Here is an 18,680-nt window from a genome sequence, read left to right as displayed (position 1 = left end):
TAATGTTTTATATTATAAAGGCATCAATACCTCCAGAGATGTGGCATTGATGTCAGGCTGTATGTTGTGGTGCCTCTACTCAGCTTCTCTGGGGTCCATTTTCATGGCCGAATGCAACATTTTGTTAGACACTTCTATTATTGTTTGTTTGGTGGCTCATCTAAACTCTCCTGTCATTTCAGATCCCGCCTTCCTCCAGGCCCTTGTAATCAGCTCACTTCCCTCACCTAGTCTCCCCAGCCCTTCCCCTCACCTGTTACTCATTCCCTCATCACGCCACAGTATTTATACCACCTCACTATCACTTGTCCTTTGCTAGATTGTCTTGTCGTTTCCACCAAGCTCTCCAGTGAGTGTTGTTCTCTAGCCTAGATTTTTGTCCTGCCCGGTTTTTGATCCCTGCCTGCCTGTTTACGGATCGCGAGTTCTGGTTGCCTGTCTGACGGATTTCCTGGTTCTGACCCTGCCTGTCCCTGACCTGAATAAACTGAACATTGCTATACACTGGTTGTATCTGAGTCGTGTTATTGGGTTCTGATCTGTACCTGTGATCATGACAGTACAATCTGGCCAACATGAACCCAGCCGACAAAGCGACAGAACTGCAGACGCAAGATATCATGTTACAACGCCACGAGCAGCAGCTTACCTTCATGGCTGAAGCTATGCAGGAGATGGCCGCTCGTCACGAACGGACCTTTGTGAATCTCCGTGATCATCTTCAGAACCTTCCTGCTACGGTCCAAAGTCCGGAACTAACTCCAGCTTCCGCTGTTCGAATCCAGAATCCTCCGGCATCGGATTCACATCTGCCTCCTCCGGAACGCTGCTCTGCAGCCCCAGGTTCGTGCAGACCATTCCTGGTCCAATGTTCCCTCGCCTTCGAGCTTCAGCCTTCCGCCTTCCCAACAGAAAGATCCCGGGTGGCGTATATTGTCTCTCTTCTCACGGGCAAAGCTAAAGACTGGGGTACCGCCGAATGGGAGAGACAATCCTCTGCCTGCTCGTCTGTAAGCCTATTCTCCGATGAACTGCGTAAAGTCTTTGATCACTCTACACCCGGAAGAGAGGTCGCTCGGGGACTATTTAACCTAGCGCAAGGAGGGAGATCTGTGTCCGATTACTCCATCGAGTTTCGTACCATAGCCGCCGACATGGCCGTATCTACCATTGAGGTCACCGAGGTCCGGACCTCGGTAATATTTTCCGAGCTGTTTTGTAACAAAATGTGTGAAATAACTGCACTAAACGGGGTTCTTTGTAGTACTTCCATTTACTGACCATGGGGGCGTTGCATAACTACGGGGCCTCGATTAAAGCAAACAGAAGAAGACAACATGTATAACGCAGCGCTGTATCAACAAACCACCGCAGCTCGGGCTTGTATCGTTGCAGCGGAGGAGTGATGAGGTATCTAGAGATGTGAGTCCAGCGGCCTGCTTGCGTTTCTGTACCTCACAGGACATCATAGGACCAGCAGTCAGTGGACGTCCGACAACATGCACACTAACTTATATTGCAACTATAGGCTAAACTTTGGTTTAAATTGCGTGAATAAACTAGCTAGAGAGCTAAAGTTAATTACATCCATCCAATGTCAGAAGGATTACCTTTTAACAAACGTTGTAATGCTTTTCTTTCATTTCAATTTGAGTAAAACATTGAAGATATAATATTGTATTGTTTTCTTTTTACACTATATATAATGAAAAGACTACGTCAGTCGAAGCTCAGCTTTGCTAAGGAAGAGACAGGACAGGCAGAGAGAAAGAGAGAGAGAGAAAGTGATGGAAGTCAGGGAGGAACTGCAGGTACAGTCACACAGAAGAATGTAGGCTTAATAACCCCATCTATCTATCTATCTATCTATCTATCTATCTATCTATCTATAACAATAGTCTTCATTTATAGACAATAGGCATAATTTTAAAACAACATATATCTATTGCAGTTATGATGTCATAATAACATACAATTGTATAAAACACAATTTGCTTACATCTTTGTTCTCTCTTTTTTCTCAGGATTTAACACTCCTAGTGGACATTATGAGTATTTAGTCATGTCTTTTGGACTCACCAATGCACCTGCAGTCTTCCAGGGGTTGGTGAATGATGTTCTGTGGGATCTACTCAATATCTGTGTTTTTGTATACCTGGATGACATTTTGATTTTTTCCAGGTCAAAACAGGAGCATGTGGTCCATGTTCGCCTAGTCCTCCAGAGGCTCTTGGAGAACCACCCCTTTGTCAAGGCCGAGAAGTGTGTGTTCCACACCACATAAGTCCCTTTCCTGGGATTTGTGGTCTCCACCGGAAACATCAAGATGGATCCTGACAAGACCAAGGCGGTGACTGACTGGCCACGCCCTTCAACACGCAAGGAGCTCCAACGCTTTCTGGGTTTTGCCAACTTCTACCGGAGGTTCATTCAAAACTACAGTTTGGTGGCAGCCCCTCTCACAGCTCTCACCTCTCAGAACATTCCCTTCCGGTGGTCCTCTGTGACCGAAGGGGCTTTTGGTAAGTTAAAGTCACGCTTCACCTCTGCTCCTATTTTGAATTTTCCAGATTCTACTCAGCAGTTTACTGTAGAGGTAGATGCGTCGGACACTGGAGTTGGGGCAGTTCTTTCTCAACGGTCGGCCGAGGATCAGAAGATGCACCCGTGTGCCTTCTTCTCTCGGAAGCTGTCCCCAGCAGAAAGAAATTATGACATTGGAAATCGAGGACTGTTGGCAGTGAAACTTGCCCTGGAAGAATGGAGACACTGGTTGGAGGGAGCAGAGCAGCCTTGTGTGGTCTGGACTGACCACAAACATTTGGAGTACATCCGTTCAGCTAAGCGGCTGAACTCTCGTCAAGCCAGGTGGGCTCTGTTTTTCACGCGCTTTAATTTTTCTCTTTCATACAGACCTGGTTCTAAGAACATCAAACCTGACGGCCTGTCTCGACCTGGTTCTAAGGACATCAAACCTGACGCCCTGAGAGCTCTCCATCTCTTACTGAGAATATCATCGCTTCTACATGTGTCATTGGTCTGGTGACCTGGGAGGTGGAGGATAAGGTCAAGCGCTCTCATGCTGAACACCCAGCCCCAAGTGCCTGTCCTGTTAACTGTCTGTTTGTTCCTGCCACTCTCCGTACCCAGGTTCTCCAGTGGGGTCATACTTCTCGCCTGGCTTGTCACTCAGGAGTGAGACGGTCCCTAGCCCTGATTCGACAGGGATTTTGGTGATCTTCCATGGAGAAGGATACCAAGGAATTCATTGCTGCTTGCCTAGTCTGCTCCCAAAATAAGACCTCACGCCAAGCTCCCTCCGGTCTTCTTCATCCCTTGCCTATCCCTCATCGTCCCTGGTCCCACATCTCCTTGGATTTTGTCACTGGACTACCACCCTCAGACGGTAACACAGTCATACTCACAGTCATAGACCAGTTTTCCAAGTCTTCCCTGCTTATTCCATTAACCAAATTACCTACTGCCAAGGAAACGTCTGAAATCATGCTACAACATGTGTTCAGGCTGCATGGTCTCCCCAGTGACGTTGTGTCTGATCGGGGACCACAATTTACTTCTCGTTTTTGGCCCGAGTTTTGCAGGCTGCTGGGAGCCATTCTCAGTCTCTCGTTCGGATTGCATCCCCAGTCCAATGGTCAAACAGAGCGAATGAACCAGGAGATGGAGACTGCCTTACGCTGTCTAGCCTCCTCCACTCCCTCCTCCAGGTCGAGGCAGATTCTATGGGTTGAGTCTGCCCACAACACCCTTCCTAGTTCTGATACTGGTCTTTCTCCATTCCATACTCCTGCGGATACCAGCCACCCCTTTTCCCTGCACAGGAACGTGAGGCCAGCGTCCCATCTGCACAGACGTTTGTAAGCCGATGTCGACGCATGTGGTTAAAGGCCCGCTCCGCGCTCCTGTGCTCTTCCGACCGTTATCAACGGACCGCCAATCGCCGTCGCAAGCCAGCTCCACAGTACTCCCCAGGGCAACGTGTCTGGCTCTCCACACGGGATCTCCCTCTCAGAGTTGAGTCAAAGAAGTTGTCCCCCCGTTTTGTAGGCCCATTTCCCATATGAGTCATCAATCCTGCAGCTGTCCGCCTGCGTCTGCCCCCTTCTATGAAGATTCATCCTACCCTGGGTACACTGGGAGGGTTATGGTCCTGAAGAGCGTTCATGGGTGCCCGCTTGCAGTATCTTTGACCCATCTCTCATTACTGACTTTCACCAGGCTCATCCCGATCAACCACGTGGGATGTCAGGAGCCGTCCATAGAGGGGGGGGGGGTTCTGTCACAAGTTAGACACTTCTATTATTGTTTGTTTGGTGGCCCTTGTAATCAGCTCACTTCCCTCACCTGGTCTCCCCAGCCCTTCCCCTCACCTGTTACTCATTCCCTCATCACGCCACAGTATTTATACCACCTCACTATCACTTGTCCTTTGCCAGATTGTCTTGTCGTTTCCGCCAAGCTCTCCAGTGAGTGTTGTTCTCTAGCCTAGATTTTTGTCCTGCCCGGTTTTTGATCCCTGCCTGCCTGTTTACGGATCTCGAGTTCCTGCCTGCTCCCTGTCTGGTTCTGGTTGCCTGTCTGATGGATTTCCTGATTTTGACCCTGCCTGTCCCTGACCTGAATAAACTGAACATTGCTATACACTGGTTGTATCTGAGTCGTGCTATTGGGTTCTGATCTGTACCTGTGATCGTGACACATTTGTCCGCATTGACAGGTACATGACATGGACTGAGGCCCAGAGCTACTGCAGAGGACACCACACAGACCTGGCCAGTGTGAGAAACCCAGCGGAGAACCAGCAGTTATTTCACCTGTTACCTGGAGGGGGTTTGTATTGGATCGGCCTTTACAGAGACTCCTGGAAGTGGTCCGATGGAAGTAACTCCTCCTTCAAGTACTGGGCAGCAAATAAACCTGACCTCAGTGCTTTAAAGGTGTGTGGGGCTGCAGCTTTCCACAACTCTGGAAAATGGGAGGACTTGGACTGTGGAGTGAAGAAACCATTCATTTGCTACAGCGAGTAAAGCAAGTGAAGATATTGAGTCTGTTGAAAAAGAAGACACCATAAACGTTGTGACTGATGAAGTTTGTTTGTGTCTTTAGTAGGGATGCACCGAATATTCGGCCACCGAAAATTATCGGCCGAAAATGGTTAAAAAGGCCATTTCGGCTTTCGGCCGAAAGGGTTTTAGCACCGAAAAAATATCACCGAATGTCAGAGCACAGGGTTACGTTGATCATACTCCGCATATTTGTCCGGGTGTTTTGATTTCAAGTGGTGGAGTAATCCTGAAGTGGTGAAAGTCTTTGCAGTTACACCCCCTCGAGAAATGTCAGCTGAACACGTTTTACAAATCGTAATCCGCGCCTCTCTCTGATATTTTTAAATATCTCCAAGCGGCAGACATGTTGGCTGTGAGCCAGCCGCGAGCATGGTCGCGCGCCGTGCTTGTCGCCGCGTTTTGATTACGTCATCACAACAACACGTTACCAAACTTATAGGTGCATTTGTTGTTGTTGAAGGCCTGGCTGTTACAGTCTTTATTTACACTATTTTGTTGTAGGCCTACTGGCCTAGATGTTTATACAGTTTTAAAGCACCTTGGCTTTGTTCTGAATGCACTTTGTTGTAGTTATCCTACAGAGAAAAGAAAATGCACTTGACTTGGAATTAATGTACTGTATGCATTCAAAAGTGCTGAATAAATGTTTTATGGACCCATAATAGTGATTATTATTTAAGTTAAGTTTTGCCATAATCATGTCTTTTTCCATAATCAGCTAGCTGAACAACATTGGTAAAAAATGTATACAATATATATATATATTAATAATTTTCGGCCTTTCGGCATTCGGCCAACTGTTTCCTATTTTCGGTATCGGCGAAGAATTTCCCATTCGGTGCACCCCTAGTTTCTAGATGTTGTGCCTGTTTCATTGCAAGTGATAATAAAGGTGAGGGTGGAGAAACCAAACGGTGTGGATCTGAACGACCAAGCTTTTCTGGATGCGATGTTGGTGGAGGTAAATCATGTTTTCTACTTTTATGCAAAATCATCTCCAGAAAGGAAATTCACATGACATGAGAACAAGAGACGAAAGAGGAAGGAAACAAATAAATATCTATTAAAGAATAATGAATTCAACAAAAGAAAATATAGTAAATTAATTTCAATATGAATGAAATGGACCAAGAGGAACATGAATGAAATTCTATATCCATTATACATTCAATACTTTGGCCACAAATAACAGGACCCAAGCATTTAGGAAGAAGACGTGTAAATATGTGCAGAAGTAAATAGCAGAAACTTAGCCACATGCCACCAAATGCATTAGGAACATGTACAAATACTATTCCATAACCTGAGGTAAGCCTTTACACTGGAAGAAATAAGGGGAACAGCTACCATTTCAGATGAGTGAACTAAAGATACATCATCTGTTTTTATTGGAACCATAATGATCATGAGTTTTTGTGTCTCAGGCGAAAAAGAACCTAAGGGCCCAGGGATTGGACGTCAACGTCCAACTGGCCTGGAGGAAGCCGCCGGATGGACAAGTCTTCCAGAAGGAGGAGGAGAAGAAGACGGATGAGCTCTAAAGCTGAATTGCTGTGTGTGATTTTTATCAGAGAAAAGTGTATTTCTTTCCTCAAAGTCCTCGTGTTACAGAATTCAGCTGCAACAATGATCTGAATAATCAATTAGTTACGATCATTTTGATAGAAGATAGAGAATGTGATGCTTTTCCTTGTTATATATGGTTATGAATTTAATATGTTTAGGGTTTTTATTATTGAATGTGTTTGCTTGGCCGGTGGGAGATAATAATAAAATGTTTGGCTTTAGTTGAATTTTGATTAAGATTAAATTACCAATAAAAAAAATGACCTTTAATGAAATTTCATACAAAAATATGTTTCTTTATTTGCATCCTAATTATTGTTTTTTTGTCTCACAATGTCTTCAAATGAGTTATGTTGAAAACAGTAACAGGCCGTGCATTTCACACCTAGGCCTTCAGTAGCGTCTACCTGAATGAATCCACCTCCTAATAGCATTATTATGACGTCACGGCTATAGAAACCATTAATATGATACATTAACGCAGTATAACAGGGCGCTGCGTCACAGACAGGTTTCTAATGTAGAGAATGAATGCCATTACTAAAGCAAGAACACCGAACAACACAATTCAACAAGCCTCCTTTCACTGCTGCGCCGCACATCATCTCTAGCAGAAGCAACAATATTTACTTCATAAAATGACAAAAAAATATCAACGATGTTAAATAAAAGTCATTATAGCCAGTACTCACCAATACGTTTGATTATTTGTACCCAAAAACCATCCTCCTTTCTTTCTGTCTGAAGAGTTCAGTTACTGTGTTGTTCAGATTACCTGAGTGTTTCAGTTCCAATAATAAGTCCTGTTCTAACTCCATGGAGGCCGTGACAATAAAATCCCTTTGAGCAGCTAAAACAAAGCGTTTGAAACAGGTATCCAGACACAAAGAAAAATAAAGTTTGTTTAACATTAAAGCATGTACAAATGCTTTACTAGAATACCCAAAGTATAAAGCTGTAAGTTTGTGGTATTTTGTAGGTATGCAAGTAGGTAGAAAGTATGAGCCGTAGGCACGTGTGCTATCCTTTCCTCCTTTATTCTTCTTTATCCAACTTCCACCTTCAGGCATCCTATATCAACTCTCTGTCCTACAGCGCCCTCTGGCTACAGTAACAGGACACAACATTTCCCCTTTTCTTGAAGGAATAACCTCCTACTGTGTGTAACTCAGTCAAATGAAATATTATAGTTAACACAGCATCCTGTAACTCAAGACAATGAAATCAACATATTAAACCATAAAGTATTACTGGTTCTTAGTGCAAGACTTGAATGTAAACTCAGATTACTCTTATAACATAGTATCTAAGTAATAGTGGCGAGCCGGCAGGGCTCTAAGATATTCTACAAAATAATATTTAAAAACATTAAAAATATATATTTTCTTTTAAATATTAAAAAAAATGTTTAGTTATATTTTTCAGTAGTTTTACCAAAAGAACTCAGAGGTCAGAGGGCCTAGGTATACAAGTCACGGCTCGCCACTGGGTTCCAGCATCTCAAAAGTGAATATTTTCTGGATTTCTTAGTCTTTCATGATGTATTCAACTTTAAACATTTAAAGCCAAATCAATCATTTGGAAAAGGAAAAAAGACCAACAATAAAAAACACACTTTGAGCAGTAAATAGGTACATTTTGGCATTCAACACTTTATTCACAAACTAAAACCAATCACTGTATCCAGGTCAGTGGTGACTGTACAGGTGTGTTAGGTCAGGATTAACTGGCTGTACATCGTGTGTGGTCGCTTCACCGTGAACCCTTTATTGGTCCATTCATCCCTCCATCCTCCAATCAAAGTGCTCAGCAGTTTGTCCTTCAGTGTGTGTGTGTGTGTGTGTGTGTGTGTGTGTGTGTGTGTGTGTGTGTGTGTGTGTGTGTGTGTGTGTGTGTGTGTGTGTGTGTGTGTGTGTGTGTGTGTGTGTGTGTGTGTGTGAGTCCATTTCAGAACCAGGACTCTGATCTGAAGTTTCTCAGCTGGTCCAGAACGGTTTCTAGTGCGCGTCTTTAGAAAACACACCTAAACATTTACAAATACATTCAAAACACAACCAGGAGGTTTTTTTTCCTAGATAGTTGTTAGACAGCAAATAGCACCGCAGAGCAAATACTATGATCATTTGGGGTTAAAATAAAAAAAAATCTCTATAGACAGCAGACTGGCTGCATTCACACAGGAAGTAGAAATCACCCGGAAACACTTTTACACTGTTAGAAGGAAAATAACATCACGAACATTTCTATAGCGACGTGTGTTTCCTGTTCCTTAGATTAACATGTGGTCAAAATAGGATTTGATATATGATCTAAAACATAATAAATGTTTATCTGTGTATCCAAATCAAAGAGTCGCTGCTTTCTTTGTAGCGTGGAAACTCAGTGATCAAATAGACAGAAGTTCATTACATATGAGCGAAACAGACCAGATGCGGTACAGAAAAGGTTCAAAACACACTACTATTTGCATGAATGTATTAACACTTGCACACCTACATTTATTAAAGTAGTAAAGGATTATTTAATCCCTAAAGTCACATGTTTGTGTATTTAGTCAAATTTTCATCATTCGTACCCAAACAATTATCCTTCACACCTTAATGCGTGCCCTTAACTCAATAAACACATTATACCAACAGAAGTATCACCTTAAACTGACTAATGTTTATTAAATACAAAATCATGGTCGACTCTTGTCCACACAGAAAGTACTTATCAAGGTAACTCCAGAATAATCCAGCATGACATTCAGTAATAGCAGTATTTAAATTACTGACCACATGATTCGGTAACTTCATCGGCCAATCAGTAAAGCCGCTTCAGATCACATGCTGATACCAAACTCCAACTAAATTGTATTCCCCAGTGCACCTTTTATCTACCTGCAGAAAACTGCTGTGTTTTTATGTCACCCAGTTATAAAAAGACTATACAGAATCTGACACACCGTCTCTGCTGAAAGGCATTCTGGGAACTGTAGTCACAAACAGAGGCAGCAGTAAGCAAGACAGAGTGGCACAGAAATAATACAACATTTAACCACATGATGGAAAGGAAGTTAAGATGTAACAGTGTAAGAGAGTTTGAGCGGTGATGTGAACGCTGACAAACATTTTTATATTCAAGTTTTTAACATCAAGAGGATTAAATCCCATCTCAAATCACCAGATCTGTGCAAAAATCGAAATCTTAAATCTTATGTTCACTTCTTGTGTGAATCCAGTCGTGTTTTTCTATGGTTATATTTCACATTTTATAAATTACAGGTCGTAATTTTTAACTCTGGATGTGACAGCAAATGACAACTCTGAAGTAAAAACCAGCTGAAAGGAAGTGAATGAGGAGGAAGGAAGTGATTGGACGGTAATGTTTGAAGGGTAATATGGGTAAAAACAAGCTCTCGATGACATCACAATGTAGTCCTTTTTTTGTAAGTCACGAGACATCAACAGATCTTTCAAAGTACTTCATCCTATTTTATTTTTTTTATTTTTTTTAAATCCTTGTTTGTTCCTTCGATTTTTAATCCCAAATGTTCCCGTCGTCGTTTTTCTTCAGGGCTGCCCTGTTGCATCATGGGTACTGTAGTCAGTCACCGGGTTAACACAACTGGAGCTCTGTCGTCAGTTAGGTCGCCGGTCACCATGGTGACACGGTAACACTCAAGTTAGTGGAAGAAAAATAAAGAAATACAAAATAAAAGAGAGGACATCAGCAGAGAGGTCTCAGTGTTCGACGTGGAAGTGTTTCTGCTTCAGTCTGAGAGTTTAGTAACCATAACAACAAGACTGGTCCTTTAATGTCTTTAAAGACGGTGAGAATCACTAAATATGGACATGTCAAACAAATATGGCCGCTGGGAGGTGATCTGACAAGGAGGAGGAAGAGGAGGAGGAGGAGGAGGAGGAGGAGGAGGAGGAGGAAGAGGAGGAAGAAGATGGGAGTCTTATAAACTCTTTTTCATACGTAAATGACAGATTTGACTGTTGGACTCAGCAGAGATGAGTCATACTCGTGTTAGTCAAATTGTTTTTGACTGAATTAAGAGGAGGGCCTTTGGGAACATACATTTAAGTTAGTAAGTTAGTTAACTAATATTTGTCAAAGAGGCGCTCTGGAAACAGAAAACCTCAGTCATTTGAGCCACAGAGAGCAAAGAAAAGCCCAATTATTGTGGAGAAGAAATATGTGATGTTCATGTTTTAAGTCTATATAGTGGACACTTGGCTGAAGTGCACAAAACATGTGTTGGCTTCATTTTGTTTAGCAAACGAGCTGACAGGAGGTTTTTAAGACCTTTCGCTCTTAACTTGAGTCCTTCAATTGTATTTTTCAGAAAACGAGTGTGACCTTTTTAACATGTTTCCAATATAAATAAACTAGTATCAAGGATTTTCCAGAAACACGTATCTATATCTTGAATGAATAAAGAAATCTCTGCACTGGAATGAAAAACACATTTTGCTGCCATATTTCTTTCTGCTACTTTGAAGAACATACGCCTCAAAGGAATGAAATGGCCTCATAAGGGGAACAATGTTGCTAACTTGCTAGTGGATAATATTTACAAATGTCACAATCGAGATGTCCTCCTCTCCTCCTCTCCTCCTTGTCTCCCTTCTCCTCCTCCCCCTTTAGCAGCCTCCTCAGAGGAGTAAAAGGAGGAAGAGGAGGAAGGATCAGCTGATGAAGAGAGCTTCATCCCAGCAAGTCCCTGAGCAGCAGGGTGGGAGGGCAGAGTGATGTCACAGAGAAGGCAGAAGCTGATTGGCTGACAGGTGAGATGTAGGCGTGGTTGTTGACTTAAGGTGTTGCCTCGACGACCACGCCCTGCTCCGACCAATCAGGAGGCTCAGCCCTTCCAGCCGTCCCAGATAGGACCTCTGCATCGACACAGGAAGGTGTTAGGTTGTATCGACGTAAAGTGTGTGTGTGTGTGTGTGTGTGTGTGTGTGTGTGTGTGTGTGTGTGTGTGTGTGTGTGTGTTATACTCAGCAGACAGACAATTGAGTGACGAGCATGCAAGTAAGCAAGGAGCAACAACCTCCACACATGCAGAACGTTTTATTTTTAACCTTTATGGCACTGAATCATGTTTCCTCTTTATTATTTTCAATGGAAAGTCACATGTTTCTTCCATAGATCTAACTAACTAAGATAAGGAGTTGTTTGCCCATCTACATTAGGGAACTATACATGTCTATACATTTAGTAGTTATTACCGCCCATAGGTCATGTGGATAAGAAGAGACTTCACTGTGTTTATTGTATCCGGTTTTATCTGTAAATGAACCTCTACAAATATACTGTATAAGACGATAACAATGTATTTATTAACTTATTATAGCCCTGCAGCAAGACAGACAGACAGACAGACAGACAGACAGACAGACAGACAGACAGACAGACAGACAGACAGACAGACAGACAGACAGACAGACACACACACACACACACACACACACACACACACACACAAAACACAAAACGTAGTTACTAACTTACGTAACTTTCAAGATAAACTTCATTATTCAAATTAAATAAAAATTCAATGGCTTAATACTAATTTTTAACATCGGAGAATATCAGAAGACTTCAATATAAAGTATGAATAAGGAGGAATGATTCATAAGGATACAGTATTGTTACCTCTATAGTAAAGAAGTTGGATCAGGAGGAGACGGATTAGACTTGAAGTTCATTGAATCAGGAATACAATTATGGGTTAAGATAAGAAATAAAGTAATAGGATCAGGCTGAAAGTAAATAATGTAGACAAAAGCTACAGGCTAGTTTATCCTATAGATCAGTGTTTCTCAACCTTGTTACACCAAGTACCACCTGAGAAAATAATTGGCTCTCCAAGTACCACATATGACCAATGTTAAAATTCTCTCTCTCTCTCTCTCTTTCTCTCTCTCTCTCTCCACAAGTGAGAATATAAAGAACAAAATAATAACTTATTCTCACACAACAAATGTCAACTGTACACACATGTCATTTCCTGGACCTATACCAAAGTTTGAATGTAGCTCATCTTCAGTCTGCTGATGTTTGCTATTGCCATTTCTGTGGTGGCAAAGTAAAAAAGAAAAGAAAAAAGATAACAAAAAAGATAACAATTAAGGACAAGTGTGTGCTTTTTCAGCGTTTGACCTCGGTCACAGCCTTCTCTCCTTTATTTGAGCAAATGCCTTCTTCCTGAGTCACAAGTTTGAGAAACCGGCTCGAGATACACTTTTTGTTATATTGCATGGAATGCTCTTAACATCCCGATAGCAATGAATATCTAAGTGCTTTGACAACAAATCCATAAAAAAACGTCATCTGTGGAAGGCTCTGTAAGGAAGTGGCATATTTTTTCCGGTTGTGTATTTTCAAATTCTAGCTGGTTTCTCCCAAATTACCTACCCCACCTTTGAATAAAGAAATATAAAAAAAACAAAAAAAAAGAAAAAATGTTATATGTCAGATTCCTCCACGTACCACTAGCGGGAGCTGGCGTACCACCAGTGGTACGCGTACCACAGGTTGAGAACCACTGCAGTATAGATTAGGCTACACCCAGGGCCGGCTCTAGACAATTTGCTGCCCTAGGCGAGATTTTAGCTGCCCCCCCCACCCCCCCATCCCCCCCCAGCCAGAGAATCGTACAATACATGTTTTTATTTTACATTTATTTATTCATGCATATTTTTTTATCCCTCCAGTTTTAAACGATATTTTTTGGTTTACTGTCCTATAGTGTTCATTGAAATGATTTCAAACCTGTTTATCCCAATATTTATAAAGGACTGCCTTGGAGATATGTGTTTTTTTTCCTTGTACGATGTGAGGGTCTAAGGATAGAGGGTGTCATTTTTCACACTGATATTCTGAACAATCTGCGCTGTATTAGCTGTAAAGTGTCTCTACTGTAGGCTATTTTTATTATATGTACAGCACTTTGGCTCGACCAAAAATCTTTTATAAATGTGCTATATAAATAAAACTTGATTTGATTTGATTACATAAATTGTGATCAAACCGTTTGAGACCCACTGAGATAACTTAGACTAAAGTTAACTAAACCCTCTGAGAGTCCTTTACCTCACTGAGCCTCTCAGTCTGACAGGAGAGCTCTCCCTCCACATTATTGGAGAAACATCTTCTTCTTATATCCGTTAGAGCAGCTAGCACCAGATTCTAATAACAACAGCGCCGGTACCGGTGCGCCCTCCCTTGCTCGCTCTTTGGCTGTGAGCTGCGGGCGCCTGATAAGCCAAAATCCCCCATTTTCATCACTTACAGCGCCCATCGTACAGGGCAAATTAAAAGTGTAACGGGGTGAAAAGAGTGTTACATTTACTTAATTATGAATATTGTTACATCAAGGCCGAAAATTAGGATGAGCACCAACGGTCAAAAATGTTTTTTTCCCTCCCAGAGCTACCAGCGCACACACACAAAGAAAGAAAGAAAGAAAGAAAGAAAGGTAAAACTGTCAGAATCCAGAAATGTGTGTGTTTGTTTTTGAAAGTGGGGTACACATCATTCTATGGGTTTGTGGTCCTCACATATGAAGCAAAACATGTTTGTATGTGTGTTTTTGTTTGTGTGTATGTTTGGTGTGTGTCTCTGTGTGTACCTGTCCTGTATCCAGTGTTGGTCAGGTACACCCCGAAGGACCGCGGCTCATGCTGCCGTTGCCATGACATCGAGGAACAGTTCTTGTTGTTGATGTAGGTGTTGTGGGTGTGAACGTACCTGAGGGACACAAGTGTGGCTTGATATTGAGTAAGAAAAAGGTTTATAAACGCTGTGAGACTGGGTCTGCGGAGAGCATTTCTCCGCAATCCCAACTCGTCTTTTACCAACCAGGGAGCTCTATGCAACTCAATGGGACTCCCTGTTAGTTGAACATTTACGCTAAAGGTCCTGGTGTGTGAGGAGCTCCGCGGATTGGTCCATTTTGGTTCCCGGGACAAACTAATTGAAAAAGAGAAATCTCCAACGAGGCGTTCTGGGGCAGCATAGACAGGTCTTTTCTGTGTTAGAGTTTTACTCGCTACAGGGTGTACTTTGAGGGTTTTTGACTCTGCAGACCGTTTACATGCAGAAAAAAAATAACAACTGGAAAAGCATGACATGGGACCTTTAAATCAGACTTTAGTTACACCTGGAGTAAATTCACCAGTTACCCTGCAGTATACAAAGTCGTTAAAACTAGCTGCACCTTTACCAGTTGTGACTACACTTTATAATAATTATAATCAAAACATATCATATATATTATTCTGAAATGGGACAATCTTCATAATGAGTACTTTTACTTTTGGTACTTAAAGTTTATTTTGATGCCAATACTTTTCTACTTTTACTTGGTGTGACATTTTGATTGCAGGACTTTTATTTGTAACAGAGTATTCCTACACTCTAATACTTTTACTTTTACTTCAGTACAATAACTAAGTACTTATTCCTCCTCTGTAGGTAACATGCTAATCCAGTAAACCTGGTATCACTAACACTAGTTCTGCTGTTGCTGCTGCTCCTTCTGCTTTCATGACTAAAAACTTCTCCTCATACGTCCTTTATTACGGCAAATACTACAACTAACTGAAATGCTAATTCAGAAGTGCATTTTACATGTTTTATCTGTTGTATGATTTTGCATATCATGGCCGACTGACCTCAATTACATGAATTTGGAATATGAACAAAAGTCCAGAGAAAACTTGAGGTACTTGGATTTTCTCATTCACTCAGAAAAGCTGGAAGCCTGAACATGCCTTTTAGGAAAGGGCCACCCACACTCCTGAATGACCTTTCTATGGCCAAACAAAGGGTTCTTGGACGCAGGAAAATGTTTTTAAAGATGCAAACCATGCATCCAGTGGATTAAAAATCCATGACCTGCTGACTCATAGCAGGATGAGTGAATATTCCAACTTTCTTTGGAAACCAGGAAGCCACTGGCCAGCCAACATCATGGAGAGCAGCATTCCATTGGACGGCACACAAGTCAAAAGGGACTCTGCTTGCCACGGATTAACCAAATCCTATATCTACAAACTGGATCCATGTCTGGATGATAAAACAGTAGTGATATGTTAATGGCTCTCTTTTTTGGGGAACTTGAAAGCCTGTCACTTACAATTAGGGGCCGGTGTAAGAGCCATTTAGATTAGAGTTCATGTTTGGGTTTCGGGCTGTCACAATTGGGTGTTATTCACTGTGTGTGCCATAAGGTGTCGCTGTCCGATTCCCTGTGGCACAGGTATTTAAGGTTTGTTTTGTCATCTGATTGAGTGTGTCTGACCCTGGAAGGGCAAATGGTTTTTGACCGCAGTACCGCAAGTTTGCTATGGAATGGATAATTGCAGTGGTGGCTGGTGGAAATTATTTTGGTGGGGCTATTGTAATGGTGAATAAACCACACGGGGAACATTTTGAGAAATGACCCCTTAAATTATGACTTCTGGTGATGTTAGAGATATGAGAAGACTGATCAATACCTCCATAATCTTCAGTGTGGTTAGCTATGAATCTTCCAAAACTAAAAACCTTGTCCTGGACATAGTTTCTACAGCATAAACTGTGCAACAGTACAGTAAGCCCACACAAACTGCAGAACACCGGGGCTTTGGGAACACTCAAAATTACTTAAAATTATTAAATTTCCATTTAACCTGTTAAGGGGCTTTTTTCCCCCATTTGTTTTTCACGAAACTGTGTCTCAGGGCTTCTTAAAATGTAATAAACTATTAATGTGTCCTGCTCATTTAACGGGAAGAAACTCAGCTAACTGATGATATGAACCATGTTTACCGAAACAAAACACAAGTCTCACAAGAAGCGTCTAAATGAGCCCTGAGCGAAAAAATGCTAATGCACTCTAGGTATAAATCAATCGATATACTTATCGGATATGCACAAACAAGCTTAGCTAACAAGCTGAGATTCCACAGATTCTAGAAATAAGTATCATCACTGAGCGATCAGAACTCGCGACAGGGGAAGAAAATACAGACATCACACGACGTAGCTTTAGGTAGCAAAACACGGAGATAGGCTCACCTGTTGCTGTTATTCTGATCAAAAACGAGAAACGCGGCTGAAGGTTAATCCATAGGTTAATCCAATGTGTCTGTCATTTTGAAAAAAGTATTGATAATCCATAATTCAATTTTTATGTCAAAAACAGAGTTTTCATTAGCTGCTAATGATAGCTTCTAGAGTGAATGAGAGCTTCCTGTTTTGTCTCCTTGGATACGAGTCCAAACAACTCACAGACTGCACCGGGCGCTGACGTAGGCGCCGTGTGATCATCAGATTTGACGAGGCTGATTGGCTGAAATTATGTTTTGGTGGCATAGTTTAAAGATAGCAACTAGTAGCTGCTAGTGGCTGCTGCTGCACTGGTTGAGGGCTCCTCTCTCTTAGCGCCCAAACGACGAGAGAGAGAGGGTAATGATACACGGGCAAGGCCAGGCAGGAAATATGTGACTTATCAGTAACTTTAGACACCGTAACACAATTGTAAACGATATTTTATTGTAGATTATACATTTTACTGATACCAATTATATCATATTTACCTTGTTCATTAAAAATATATTTTTTATATATATATTCATGTGGGAAGAGTTGGGGCGGCGCCCCTAGCGCCCCTATGGGCCGGCCGCCAATGGATATAGGTCTATCAAGTGTTGTGTGTACCAAGAAGAACTAAATAAATGCAACGGCCTCCCAAGAAGATCTCGCCTCTCTCCAGTCATTTCAGTAAAGGGGGTTATTGAACCTGAAGCTTGTTGCTTCTGCCCTGGGAGACACCAGAGAGTCATCCCCCTGTTTCCTCGACTACGGTCTGGGAGCCGACCGGAAAGTTCAACAATATTATATATATTTATACATTTATGGCTGAAACAAGTAGTCATTTGCTTTTGATGATACATTTTAAGTAGTTTTTAGGTTACATTTTTACTAAAAAGTATGTTATAGTAACACACTTTATTTAAAGTGCACTTTTCACACAAGAGATGTAGCCTATTTTACAAAAACAAAATGCAATCAACTCAAACAAGGTATGTAGAATATCAAATTAGAAATAAAACCCGGTCAGATGATAGGTAATAGGTAGATGTAATGAAAGCATGTTGTTGCATCAAGGTATGTGCTGGTTGGTAAAACACGTCATGTATTACCTGCCCTTCATCAGCCTGAAGGTGGACGAGCTGTGTCCAGAGTCCTGGGGTTAACTCCCCCGACCAGATCCGACTGCTGGCCATCGCTGACAACTTCCAGCATCAGTATTCAATCCTGTATATCCCGACCGATCCCCTGCTGCTCTGCCCGGTCAACGAATGTGGAGTCAGGGTAAAACTAAAAAGGCTAAATCCACTTAAGGCCCTGTGTCCACATAGCTCCTTCTTCTGAGCTGTTTTGCTTTAAAACATCATATTTACAGTAAAGGGACTGTTAACAGTTAACTGGGAATATGCAATTTCCTAATTCTAAAAACGAAATGCTATTCAAGATTCAAGGTGTTATTGTCATGGCCCTATTAGCTACAGTGTAGATATGGCAATGAAAGACTTGAGTCACAGACTCCTCCAACAGGGCAACATGAATATATATAGGACATAGAACAAATAACACAGATGGAATAGTGCAAGACAATGTTTTGAGATGTGCAAGTAAATACAAAAACATAATTTATGTTATCCTTTCAATGCAGGTATTTTACTAATTCCATGCAGTATTTTGACAGTGTTTTCCCTCATCCAAAGAGAACAGGTGTATTGTCAGGTTTAGCCTCGGGGTTGTTCTATTGTTGAGCTGCTCCGGCCTTTCTAACTATATGCAAACACATAATGACTTGATCTTTATCTGATAACTGTTAGCACCAAACATGCGTGACAGCAGTCTGCTCATTCACATGCCATTATTTATGAAACTATGGACTTATAAAAAACATAGAAGACAATAAATCAACTATTAAGCAATACTACAACGTACAAATACTCAGTAACCAGTCAAAGTCCT

General features: G+C 41.8%; 1 long non-coding RNA gene across 1 annotated transcript; it reads right to left on the bottom strand.

Moving 5' to 3' along the window:
* Positions 1-8,285: 8,285 nt before the first annotated feature.
* LOC307036384 lies at positions 8,286-16,858 on the bottom strand. The gene is made up of 3 exons (XR_013807343.1): positions 16,713-16,858; positions 14,281-14,399; positions 8,286-11,536 (listed from the first exon to the last, which is right to left on the bottom strand). It is a non-coding gene; the product is annotated as an uncharacterized lncRNA (long non-coding RNA).
* Between the last annotated feature and the right edge of the window lie 1,822 nt (positions 16,859-18,680).

The sequence above is a fragment of the Notothenia rossii genome, assembly GCF_949606895.1.
Source record: "Notothenia rossii genome assembly, chromosome: 4".
NCBI classification, from domain to species: Eukaryota; Metazoa; Chordata; class Actinopteri; order Perciformes; family Nototheniidae; genus Notothenia; species Notothenia rossii.
Note: the sequence above shows the minus strand (reverse complement) of the source record. Positions and strands in the feature narration are given on the sequence as shown.